Consider the following 13,932-nt stretch of genomic DNA (forward strand, 5'->3'; position numbering starts at 1 on the left):
GCCGCATCTGGAAAGAGAATGCAACTGAAAGGGAATGTGGCTTCTGCGGAAACGGGCATTGCTGCGGCGTCTGAAAAGGAATGCGGCTTCTGCGGAAGCGGGCACTGCTGTGGCATCTGGAAGGGAATGTGGCTTTTGCGGAAGCGGGCGCTGCTGTGGCATCTGAAAGGAAAATGCAACTGGAAGGGAATGTGGCTTCTGCGGAAACGGGCACTTCTGCGGCGTCTGAAAAGGAATGCGGCTTCTGCGGAAGCGGGCACTGCTGTGGCGTCTGAAAGGGAATGTGTCTTCTGCTGAAACGGGCACTGCTGTGGCGGTATCGAATGAATAGGGCGCTACTTGTAGTATTTGAAAGAGAATGTGGCTTCTGCGGAAGCGGGCACTGCTGCGGCATTTGAAAAGAGAATGTGGCTTCTGCGGAAGCGGGCAGTGCTGCGGCATCTGAAAAGGGGATGTGGCTTCTGCGGAAGCGGGCACTGCTGTGGCGGTATCGAATGAATAGGGCGCTCCTTGCTGCATTTGAAGAGAATGTGGCTTCTGCGGAAGCAGGCGCTGCTGCGGCATGTGAAAGGAGAGTTTGGCTTCTGCGGAAACGGGCACTGCTGCGGCGTCTGAAAGGGAATGCGGCTTCTGCGGAAGCGGGCACTGCTGCGGCAGTATCAGACGAGCGGGGCACTGCTGCGGCCTTTGGAAGAATATGGCGTCTGCGGACGCGGGCACTGCTGCGGCATCGGAAAAAGAGTGTGGCTTCTGCGGAAGCAGGCACTGCTGTGGCGTCTGAAAAGGAATGTGGCTTCTGCGGAAGTGGGCACTGCTGCGGCGGTATCGAATGAGCAGGGCGCTGCTGCGGCGTCTGAAAAGAGAATGTGGCTTCTGCGGAAGCGGGCACTGCTGCGGTGGTATCGGATGAGCGGGGCACTGCTGCAGCATTTTGGGACAGAAAGTGGCTTCTGCGGAAGCGGCCACTGCTGCGGTATGTGGAAAGGGAAGGAGGCTTCTGCGGGAGCGGTTACTGCGGCGGAGCGGGAATATGCGAAGGCTCCTGTGGGAGCGGGGTGCTGCTGGGATGGTTTGGAGTGGAGGTGAGCAGCTATGGGTGGATAAGGGGATCAGCTGATGAGGGTTTGTTGCGCTTCTCTGATGAGGAAGCGTTCTGACCGAATGTAGATCTTGAATGCCTCTGATGTCCAACGGCCGAGTGTCTGGATCTGAGGCTGGGAGAGGCCTTTTTGGGCGGCTGTGGTAGCTGCGCCTATGCGAAAGGAGTGGCTGGAGTAGTGATCTGCTGGGATGCCGGATAGTAGTAGGACGGACTTGAGGTGTTTTTGGAACCAGAAGCGTGTGGCAGGGCGATTTGAGTCGTCGACGAAAAGCGGGTCGGATGGGAGTTTGGCCTGCGGGCTCCTGTACTGTAGGTAAGCTAAGAGGGTTTGGTATGGTTGGATTGGTGACTGGAGATTGAAGATATAAATGACGTGGCCTCTTCTCGCTTGGTCTGTCTTGCTTTGCTTGATGAGATAGGAGATTGCTTCGGTGTCTGGTGCTGATAGGTCTGAAAGGGTTGGATGGATTTTTGGATTGAAGCTGGATGTGATGGTGAGTTCCGAGCATCTGAGAAAACCGAAGAAGGCCAAGATGAACATGGCGTCGAGCGTGCGGGCGGTGTGCGTGGAGTGGTAGCCTCTGCGGAGGGTGGAAATGCATTTAGTTAAGGTTTCTAGTGTTATTGGCTGTCTAGCGTCTGGGCGGGTGGGTTGGGCTCTTTGGATGCCCTTAATGAGCATGGATGTCTGCGGGCTGGTTATTCCTGGGGAGGGTGAGCCGAGCATGAGCTTGTGGAAGAAATGGATTCCGCTGAGGTAGCCTTTGATGGAGCTGGCCTGGAGGTTTTTGGTGATGTTGAGATGGGAGATGAACGAGGTGATGGTGAGTAGGGAAAAATCGGGGAAAGGCAGGTTGTAGGTGCGGTGGAAACTTTTGAAACTATTCCAAGCAGTTAAGTACGATTGGAGGGTCCTGGGGGAGACGGCATGGAGGATGGAACTGAGGGAGGCATCTAGGAGGGTTCTTAGAGGGTGATTTACGGGAATATCAGCTCTGAATATGGAGGTACTGGCGTTGGGAGTTCGTCGGCATCTGGCACCAGCAGCCTGAATTTCTGAAAAGCAAACCGAGAGAGAGAGTCAGCTATTTGATTTTTGGACCCGGGGACATGTTTTGCATTTAGAATGAACTGGCCGCATGCCGAGATCCAGATGAGACGTCTTAGAAAGGGCATTAATGCAGGGGAATGAGACCGGCCTTTATTTATGCAATGCACGACCGCTTCGTTATCGCAATGCACTACGATGCTTGCGGTGGACCATTCTTTCCCCCATAGAACCGCTGCGGCGACAAGAGGATATAACTCAAACAATGCTGAGGATGACAGGGACTGCGGTAAATCTGACAGCTGGGGGGGCCACGTGGATGCAAACCAGCGGCCTCTGTAGAATCCCCCGAAACCGCAGGAGGGGGCGGCATCCGTAAATAGTTGGATGTCGTCGGGGTGGGAAACCATGCTGTTATAGAAGAAGGATAAGCCGTTCCATTGTTTGAGGAAGTTTATCCATAGCCTGAGCTCGTTGCAACACGAGCTGGATAGGGATAGGTGATCCTCCAGCGCGTGCACGGAGGACGCGAGGGATAGTAGGTGAGAAATGAAGGGGCGGCCCTGCGGGATGATGCGCATTGCGAAGTTTAGGTGACCGAGGATAGACAACAGCTCGCGCTTGGAACAGTTTGGGTTGTCTAAGAGGGCGGAGGCGACCAGGATCGTTCTATCGATTTTCTCTTTGGGCAGGGAAGCCTGGAATTTTTTCGAGTCTAGTTTGATGCCTAAAAATTCGATGGAAGTGGTTGGGCCCGTGGTTTTGTCCTGGGCGAGCGGAATCCCGAGTTTGGAAAAGACTTCCTGGACTGTTGAGAGGTGTGCGGCTGGGATGGAGCCGGGAGGCGAGATGAACAAAAAATCGTCTAAAAGGTGGATGAGGTATGGGATTTCGTAGTTATTGGAGAGGATCCAGCAGATAGCCTCTGCCAGCATGTCGAAAATTTTTGGGCTGCTTCTGCAGCCAAAGGTTAGGCGGACGGAAAAATAAAATTTCTCGTGCCAGCGTATGCCGAATAAATGCCAAAAATCTGGATGGATGGGCATTATTTTAAAGGCGGAGGCGATGTCGACTTTGGCCAGCCAGGCGCCGCGACCCGCGTCTTTGATCAGTGTTATGGCTTGGTCGATGTCGTGGTAGTGGAGAGAAAATTCTTCGAGCGGAATGAGGCTATTAATGCTTGGGAAGGGGGAGTTATGCGGGGATGAGAGATCGATTATTAGACGTTTTTTACCAGAAAATTTTCGGGTCGCGATGCCAATCGGACTGACGCGAAAACAGGGGAAGGGAGGAACGTTGAAGGGGCCGATCATGAAGTTTGACTCGACTTCGTTTTTGATTAGAAGATCGACTGTGTCGGGTTCGGCGAGGGCTGACTGGAGGTTGGCACAAATGGTGCTTTGTTGCGGGAGGCTTTCGACGCCGGGATTAAAGCCGTGAGTGAGACCGGTCAATAAAAAATCAGTAAAGTTGATGTCGGGGTGCTGGGACAGTTCGGCAGACAGACAGTAAATTTGCACAGGAGTCGATAGGTAAGGTTTTTCATCTTTATTGGAAGATTTAAACACTGGGCATATGGTGCGGGCGTGTGCGCCGCCGCAGAAGCTGCAGACGTGCATGTAGCGGCAGCGATGCCTGGAGCACCTGCTCGCGTTGAAGTTGGAGCAGACCTGGTTGTTGGAGAAGGAGGAAGGGTGGCGTCGGTGGTTTGGAAGTGGGTCGGTTGGAGTGGTTCGCTGGCGCGGGACATAGCTGGTTGATTTGCGCTGAGGCGTTTCGGCGCAAGGAGGGGTGGGCGGGGTGATGAGAGGGCATGCCGTGGTGGAATGGGCGACAGAACGGCAGACTGAGCATGTGACGTTGCGGCAGCCCAAGAAGACTCTGTTGTGGAGCTCGGTATCCAGAGCCCCCCAGTACGGGCACTGGTTCCACTGAGCTACCCTGATGGCACATTTTGCTGAAAACAGCTTGTGGTAGGTGTAGAAGTGCGTGCCTCCGTATGATAAGGCGAGCTCGGCGACTATTGAGAGATAGTCGCTGAGCTCGCGTCTCCTGTGTGGGAAAGCTGTGCAAATTACCTCGGAGTAACGGGTGAAGGCGATCGTAAATTCGGAGAATGACAGAATGCGTGACGGATTGTGCGCTGAATTTTTTAATGTGACAGAAAAATCACCGCAATCGATTTGGCGGTCTGAAGAGGGTGGTGAAAGTGGTGACAGGAGAGAAAAAAGGTCTATGTCCGCACCTGTTAGGATCTGTGCTCTGATGCTGCTGGCGACAGGAGGTGGTTCCAGGGCAGGAGCGTTCGGTGGGATGGGCGTCGGAGTGGCGGATGCCAGCGTGAACGGAGGGCGAGCCTGAGGATGAGGAAGAGGAGGAAGAATGGCGGCCGTTGGAGCCGCTGGCGGAGGCAGGCTCGCGCTGGCGTCGCCTCCGGGAGCGAAGACGGAAGGGAGGAAAGGAGGGAGAGAGGAGAAGGGGGGCATTTGCGCCTGTGCCGCTGACGGAGGCAGCCTCACGCCGGCGACGGCTCCGGGAGCGAAGATGGAAGGAAGGAACGGAAGGAGAGAGGGCTCGTAAGGAGTCTGGGCTCGCGCCGCTAGCGGAGGCAGCCTCGCGCTAGGGTTTGAAGGCGGAGCCTCAGGCCATGGACCGGGGAGCGCATAGCAGGAAGGAGAGAGGAGAGGCTGTAGGTGAGCTGGAACTGCCGGCGGAGCCATGCTCACGCAGCTTGTGGCTGAGGGGGCCGGTGCGGCGCCGGGGGCGGCTGGGCGGAGAAACGGGCTAGGGCTAGCAGCGACGGAATCCGGGGCATGGCCCAGGCTTGCCGAGGGCCTGCTACGGCGGTTTGAAGACCGGAGACTCCTCCTCGCGGGCGTGGCGTTGTTTCCAGGCCGTGAGTACGGGCCGCTGCGGGAGTCGGCGCTGGGTTTCTTGGCTGGAGAGATGAGTAGAGGTTGTAGAGCTCCGCCTTGTTCATCCGCCGTGAGAAGTAGACGTCGGCGTTGTTCAGCGCTTGTCTTAGGCTTAAGACTGTCCACTTCTCGATAGCGGGGACGAAGGAGCTGGCTGAGGCATATGAGGATGTGGGAGAAGGTGGAAGATGCCTGGAAGGGGGAGTCGAGGGCGAGACTCGGCGTCTCGAGGATTGAGAAGCGGCTCGGGAGGGCCGACGGCCCCGCGGTGTAGCCGTGGGCTCGATTGCGGTGTCCTGGCAGGTGCTAGCGCGCTGGGCGGCGCTGGGAGACTCCAGAGGACCCTGGTTGTCGAGGGAGTTGTCGTTGGTGAACATTTCGATCTCTGACATCGTGGCGATTGGGAGTACCAATGCTGAAAACTGTAGAGAGAATGAAGGTAAGATGGCTTGGTCTATTTATAGAAGTTCTCTCTCGGCTGATGGGATAGACTGAGTGATTGCTGATGGTGAATTGGCCGTGTTAATTATCCGCGCGTGCTCCTCCCGAAATTTGTTAATAGAACATCACAAAAATCAGCCCTAGTAGGACAAGTGAGCAGTTTCTGCTTTCTTCTCATTTCTCATTTAGTATTTCATTGGGCCCTAGTAAATTTTGATTGTACTCCTATCTGGGAGGTGTCCTTCAAACAAAATCAGACACTTGGCCATGGGTAATCTTGTGTCTCATATTGCTCTGTAACTTTTTTTTTTTGCATCTCAAGTTCTCTCATGCATATTAATTCACACCTACATGGCTCCACAAGGTCTGTATGTCAGTTTAGGATTCATCATGGAATTTAAGTTGAAGGTCCTCATTGATGCGAAAGTCATTGTAAATAGAGATAGCACAGTTCTTTTGAATATATTTTTCTGTGTGTATTACTTAGTTTAGAGATTCTAAGCACGTAGTTCCCCCAACAGTAGATTAGTAAACAAAGTTTTGCCTTATATTTGTTTATTTACTTGCAGTTTCAGCAAACTGTCTGCACTGACCTGTGTCTGATTACTGCACATTTCTACTCCACTAATTTGAAAAATAATGACATTTTACAGCACACACTGGCTACAGCTGATGAAATTCTAGCCGTATTATGTTATGTAATATTTAATAATATGTAATATTTCCTAACAGAAACACTGTTTCTTTGTAATTGTAAGTTTAACATCACATTATATTTGTTATAATTCTAAATATATGCATATAATTAAGACTAAATATGCGCCTGAATGTGATGCATAATCAAGGTGATTCAATTTGCTTTTAAATTTGCATTTCATCATGGGAGTTTGTGACAACACAACATTTCCTCCAGCGCGGCAGCTTGCGTTCAACCGGCTGTTAGCGGTCAATGTTGCTCATTATATCAGAGTAAGCAATAACTGTAATGGAGTGGTAAAAACAAACAATTGGCCCAAGTGAAATTTATGTTGGCAGTAAACATAAGCATCCAAATCCTGTGCAACTATCATGTTAACTGCATCACGCCAGACACTGAAAGCTCTGCCTGAGCTCAAATCGTACAGTTTCAATTTAAAACATCCCACACGTATGCCACCATGTTTTATGGATCAATTCCCCAACTATTTTGATCAACCAACCGCCTCCCTTCGCACAAAACAACAACAATCGTCAACAGGTTTGGTGCAGCTTAAATTTTATATGCATTAGTGGACTGGTAAAGGCAGAAATAGGCATCTTAATCACTAACATTATTAGTTATTCTGCTAATTGAGCTAGATTGAGTCAAAAATATTTATAGCCTGGTGCCCAAGGCCTGACCGCTGAATGTTTACCTCTGCTTTAATGTTAATGCACCATCCCTTGAGAGCTCCTCGGCTCTGCTTAGATTCATCACTCTGCAGGAGCACCACAGACCTGGAGTTAGTCCATGGAAACAGTGCGCTCCATCTACCATGCACCGCATTGGTTTTGAAGTCATTGCAGCAAACAAGGTATTTAGGTAATTGCCTCAAATTTTAGGCAATTTACCTGCCACCAACTTTCCCCTGTAAATTTCTCTGACTCTGCCTAGATTAACGCCACATAGAATTTATTAAAAGTTCTGACCCAGCCAGTAAAAGTAAAAAACGCACTGCAGTGTTTAATTAAGTCTGTCGTTAAACATTGAGCTCTTAACATAAATCACAATCTTGTTTCATCAGGGCAAATTTCTTGCTTCCTTATGCTTGCAGCTCATCAATTTAGAAGTCAATGTCTTCCTTTTCTTTTGTTTAAGCTAAAACTATTTCCCATTGTATGCTATTAAATGCTATGGAGTGGCTATAATTCTTGAACCACAAAACTATTCAAACTTTGCATTAGTTTCATTATGGCATGTTGAACAGCTTTTGGAATTGCATCAGATGTCGTGGGCAGATAAAATGGTTCATTAATCAAGCAATATAAGGAAGATGCAACAGATGAGGCAATATGGAGGCCATGCAAACTTCAGCGACTGCTCTCCCGCTGAGTCACATTACAAAAACCCGCACAGTCTTATTGCAACCTGTTATTAGTTTTGGATGGGTTTTCCCTCTAGCCTCACACTGAAATGAAATGGAAAACTATCCAGATGTCTATATGAAAGCGCTGAGACGACTTCTTTGTGTGCTTAAAGCTGAAGTGGATACTTTTTTCAAGCTTAATATGGACAACAAGAAAAAAACATTTGTAGGTTGATTTTCCTGAAAGTTTACCTTATTAATTTCTATGAAATTCATTGACTTCTGTATCATTTTTTTTTAGACAAAAGTGAGTTTGGGGCTGGACTATCAAACCCATATTGTTTCTGTGGAACACAAAACCATATGAAAGTCAATGGGGTCCAATGTTGTTTTGGACCCCGTTGACTTTAATAGAATGGGCAAAAATTATGGGCAAAAATCCGGCATTTGTGGAGAAAATCCGGAAATCTTAAAAAATGTTGGCCACAGTTACAATCCTCAACAGCAAACATAATAAACCTTTGCTAATCTGCTATCACGTTCTTCTAAATAGTTGTTTTTGAGTTGAAATATTGTCAAACATGTCTTGGTTCACATATTCTTTCACTAAAACGAGGACGTCTGTGACAAATTCCTCTGAGTAACATAAGCAAACCGTGTAGTAATTTATTCTGAAGCGGCTGTATTGAAGAAGCCACACTTCAGTGCTCTGTACGTTCAGACTATGAAGGGGGTTCCCTGGTGTTCCTGGATGTGCTTCACGTTGAGGATGGGATTACACTCTAGTCTGATGTACGGGTCCATTGGGACCTGGAACTTGAGACATCTGTCGGTGGGGGTGGGGTGGTCCTGTGGAGTACCCCATCAGGCACCCTGACAGCCCACTGACAGATAACAGCTGCTGGGAAATCCTCCCACTGCTTCAAGCTACTGTTCCGTAAGTCTGCAGCTTGTGTCATTTCTTCAGCACCAAACTTTGTCTTTTTCATAAAGCTCTGGAATATTGATGCAAGTATAGTCTCGATACTAAAGGATATTCGCTAATTTCTGTAGCATTGCGATCATTATGCTGATGACATATGGGTCACCAACAGCGATGCCCCATACTGTTTTAAAATGCATTTTAATTATTTATTGTGCATTAATTTTATCGCTGTCTTTTTTGTTGCTGGAGGAATGTGATTTGGAGGTGAGTTAATGATTTTACATTCTATTACCTTCTATTTGTTACCTCAAATTCAATTTGCTTTGTTCCAAGGGTACTAATACGTAGAGAATCAGCACTGTAACGCTTCACTGTTTGTATCACTCCGTTTGTTTGTATACAGCTTTCCAGATCAGAGTATTTGGTCGGTGCAGAGTGGATGCGGTGCCAGGAATGTGACTTTGCCTTAAGTGAGGAGTGAGTTTTTTGGAAGTCAGAGTGTCTGTGTTTTTCTCTCTGTAGAGCTTCTCTTGCTAGTGAGGATAGAGCAAGCAGGGAGCGGGAAATGGAAAACCTGAAGTGGATTTGGAGTGGTTATGGAACATTTGAGCAGAGAGATGAAATTGCTGTTGGCAGATACAAATATACAAACTAATTAGCCATTTGTCTTTTTTATGTACACTACTGTTGAAATGTCTGTGGTCAGTAAGATTAAATAAGATTATATTTATAAGATATTTATAAGAAATATATTTAAGAAATTAATACTTTTATTCAGCAAGGATGCATTAAATTGATCAAAAGTGAGGGTAAAGACTTTTTTTATTGATTCAAAGGATTTCTATTTCCAATAAATGCTGTTCTTCTGAACTTTTTTTTTTATCAATGAATCCTGAAAAATATTAAGCAACACAACTGTTTTCAACACTGATCACAACAAGAAATGTTCTCCTTCTAGGGAACTCTATGCTGCATCCCCTAGGGGTCACTATGGGGAATGCAGTCTGCATGACTGGTGTCTGAAGCCCATGTGAAACCATGCCAATCTGTTGGCCCACCAAATAGTGCGCTGCTGGGCTCTTCTTCTCATAGTGATGAAAATGAAGAGTTTGATGTGGTTGGTGACGATGATGAAAGTGTGAGCACTGAGTCATCATTGGCCATTCCCAGCCGTGCATACGGGGACATGCTGGATGTGATGGATCGTGCCTCTGAATGGCTCGATCTAGCGTGAACCCGTCAGAAGCAGAAGCCGGCTCACGGCCGACTCTCCGCATCACTAAGTAGACTTCTGCAGCCATTGGGCGTTCAATGAAGGCTATGGAGAGACATCTGTGGGTTAACCTCGTAGCCATCAGGAAGAAAGAGAAAGATTTTCTTCTCGACGCTATGCTTTCGCTGACCGGGCTTTTTGGCACTTCGGTCGAGGCGGTTCAGGGAGGCGAAGGCACAGTCGGCTGCCTTCAGGAAATTCATTCCTGGGATCTCCAGGACTAACCATGAACTAACTCCAAGAAGTTTTTGGTCAATCATGGCTATCTGAGAATGGTTATATTCCAGCCCTGTTGTGGCAGGATAGGTTTTCAGTAAGTACAGCCGTCTGAGGCTGGCTGCATTTTTATCTGCAATTAACCCTTTCCCGACCATAGCTATCTGAGGATAGCTGTTTGGTAGCGGTGCTGTTTCCCCTTCTGGGTTTAACTAGACAGCCACTGCTGGTGATATTGCAGTGGTCCCCTTGCCTAGAGGAAGATAGCTTTCTGAGGATAGCTGTCTGCGAGCTAGTTTGAGAATAGGCGGTCTCTTTTAGAGCTTGTGCCAAGTCAGTGCTGTCTCCCCTCTTGGGTTTAAGCAGAAAGCCCATTTTCTATGGTCTGGTAGTTCGGTCGGTCCCGCTTTTTGTAGCTCCTTCCTGTATGACATAGCTATCTGAGGATATCTATGAGCTAGCTCTGTGACTGCTCCCCTTCCGAGGGTTTTTAGGTAGTGGGCCACTGAGTCTTTGCCTTTACATTGCTATCTCCCCTGTTAGGGTAGTAAGTAGATAGTCCACTCTCTGTTGTTTGGGCAGCTCTACAGGAGGGCTATATAGGCTAGCAGTGTAGGGTCTGGTAGCCTTTCCCAGTTACATAGTTATCTGGGGATATCTGTGTGCTAGCTCAGTGACTTCTCCCCGTCTTAGGGTCTTTAAGTAGAGGTCTCCCTGAGCCCTTGTTTAGACAGTACTATCTCCCCTGTTTGGGTAGTAAATAGATAGCCCACTATTTGTGATCTGAGCAGCTCTAGGGAAGGGAAGGAAGGGAAGTGGTGTGTGGCCAAGTATGGTGACCCATACCCGGAATTTGTGCTCTGCATTTAACCCATCCAAGTGTACACACAGTAGTGAACATACACCCGGAGCAGTGGGCAGCCAATGCTGTGGCGCCCGGGGAACAGTTTGGGGTTCGGTGCCTTGCTCAAGGGTATCACCTCAGTCGTGGTATTGAGGGTGGAGAGAGTGTTGGTTATTCTCTCCCCCACCTACAATCCCTGCCAGACCTGAGACTCGAACCCACGAACTTTGGGTTACAAGTCCAACTCTCTATGGCATGAGAGTCCAACTACCTGTTAGGGTAGTAAGTAGATGGCCCACTCACTTTGGTCTGGGCAGCTCTAGGGAGGCTACCTTGATATATCATTCTGGTCCACAAGTCTTCATAAGACCTTAAGGCATTGCTATCCAAAGACAGCCATGTTCCAGCTCAGCAGTTATCCCCGAGAGGGAACGAGATGCTGTGCCCCCTTGCCATGCATTCGAACGGCCTGTTTATGTCTCCTTCAGACAGCTAAATGGATGACGTACTCGGCAGGTGCCCTTTTATACTTCCGGGAATCCCACCTATGATGTCATGGGCAAGGTGGGCCAACAGATTGGCATGGTTTCACACGTGCTTCATTCCCCATAATGCCCCCTAGGGGGCGCAGCATTTCGTTCCCTCTCGGGGAACCATGGTTACATGCCTAACCCAAGATGTTTCATTAGCACCAAATCAGCCTATTACAATAATTTCTGAAGGATCATGTGACTGGAGTAATAATGCTGAAATCACTTTGCCATCACAGGAAGAAAATGACATGTTAAAATATAGTAAATAGAAAACAGTTATAACAGTTTCTCATAATAATATTTCACATTATTGCAGTTTTTACTATTTTTTATCATTTCAACAGATGCAGCCTTGGAAAACATAAGATACTTCTTTCAAGAACACACACACACACACACACACACTCAAAAACAACTTACCGACCCTTTTGAACAGCTTGATAACAACTTTTTTTTCAATTTATTAAACTGTTATGTAAAACTGTTGTACAGTATAAAAGCAAAATCATACTTTCAACTGGACTGTTTTACTTATTAATGGTGCAGCTGTTATTCAGTTTCAGTCCCAAGGCTGCAAGCCGAGTGCTGTAGGTAATCGCAGACATACTGATATTAAAGCCTTCTTTCTTGTGTGATATTGTATAAATATATCACTTGTCTTTCTATTCTAGACCAATGGGTGTGGTGCCTTTGGAGATACCGGAGATACAGCAATGACCTGTAGCTGCCAGCTGTATGTTTCTGTGGGTAACTAGTGAGTTTTGTTGAGTGTGTAGCTAAAATCAACTCTGAAAACATTGAACTGGAAGAAAACCCCCCAAAAACTTGAAACGGTATAGAGCAGTATAATCTCACATGCGGGACCGGTCAGTTATTAAATGCATTCTAGCAAAACATTAATTGCTTAGATTAAACATAATTGTCAACAGTTGTTCAAAGTGAGAAATTTTGGTAACACTTTAGTGTAAGCACCAATTCTCACTATTAACTAATTGCTTATTAGCATGCCTATTATTAACATATACTGTTTATTAGTACTTATAAAGCACATATTCTGCATAACCATATTCTACATTCCTAATCCTACCCAATGCCTAAACTTAACAACTACCTTAACCATTAATAAGCAGCAAAGTAGGAGATTATTGAGGCAAAAATCATAGTTGATAGTTTGTTTATAACGAGAATTGGACCTTAAAAATTTCATTCAACTTTTTTGACAGAAAAAGAACACGTGTCTTTTATGGGATTTAATAAAAGAAATTGATAAAAAATAACTTCAGAATGAGTTCATTCTATACTGCTTCTAACTAGAAAGGGTTGTGCACAGTGAGTAAGTACGCCATATTAATGGTGAAGTTCACATCCAGTTTCAGATATATTCTGGCAATATATTTTCCTGAGATGAAGGCCAAACTCCTATCTGTCAGGATCCTCAAACTTTAATTTCCTGCTTAGTGAGAGTAATGCACTAGAGCCTAGACTAAACCAGCCCCCTAAAGTTAATTTATGGTTTATGTAAAACATCCTCTCGGCTCCTTCTTAAATTCACTTAAAAGTCTCTGATTTATTCTTGTCAGACCCACAGAATGGCACTTGTGCGCTATAGCCATTGTCCTTCTGCATCCATCTTCAGAGGAAGTCCATTCATTACCTCTGATGATTTGATGTCTTCCACAATAAAACCAGCATCTGGATTTACACAGAGGAGTCTGTTGGAAGTGAAGAGTGAGTTTTTCCATCACACCTGTGCTGTAAAAGGTACTCTAATTCTACTTCATTCACAGTTTATGGTCATTATAAACAAATGAGAATGTTTCCCATGTGAGTTCTTCATAACTCCATACTATGAAATCTACTACTGTCCTCTGGCATATTATAAAGACCTCCATTTCCTCGGCGAGACAGAGGCGCCTTCATCAGCGATCGGCCATTTAATAAGCATGCCATTCATATTATTTCAGTTAGCTTAACAGGAGGCACGCTCACTCTGTAGCTTTTTTGTCAGGCCCGGCGGATGTCCACAGAAGCAGAGCTTTTTAGGAAACCCAAACTTGTGAACCAGAGTATTATCCCACAAAGCCAAACACAGTTCACTACGCCGAGTGGAAAATGTCAATGCTCAGTTGTACCAGATTACAACGAAACAGACGCCACCAGCCATTCACGACAAAGATAAATGCGTTCATAATTACCGAAGTGACATACAAATGCCACAATGCTCAAGTGTGAGGATTACGGGGCAGAATCCCGGGCTGAGCGTGCTGGGATACAGAACATTAGTGACAGAAAGGAATCGATGGGAATGGGATAGACCCTCTGCAGCCTGGGAATGCAGTCAGATGGCTCTGATTTCACAGCCCAGTGAACAGGTTCCCAACAAACACACACAAAGTCGGTGTAAGTAGGCTGAGAGAAACTGCTGTCCCCCCATAATTCATTCTAATTACCACCCTGTCAGGGATGGTTACTTATCAGTACAGTGAAAGCTTATTATTGCCTTTCTCTTTTATCCATTTCCCACTGGCATACTGATAGTCTCTAGAACATTTCTGGGAGTTTAGAAGCCTCACTGGCTAACACCCTCTGC

This window comes from Barbus barbus (assembly GCF_936440315.1).
Source record: "Barbus barbus genome assembly, chromosome: 43".
Lineage (NCBI taxonomy): Eukaryota > Metazoa > Chordata > Actinopteri > Cypriniformes > Cyprinidae > Barbus > Barbus barbus.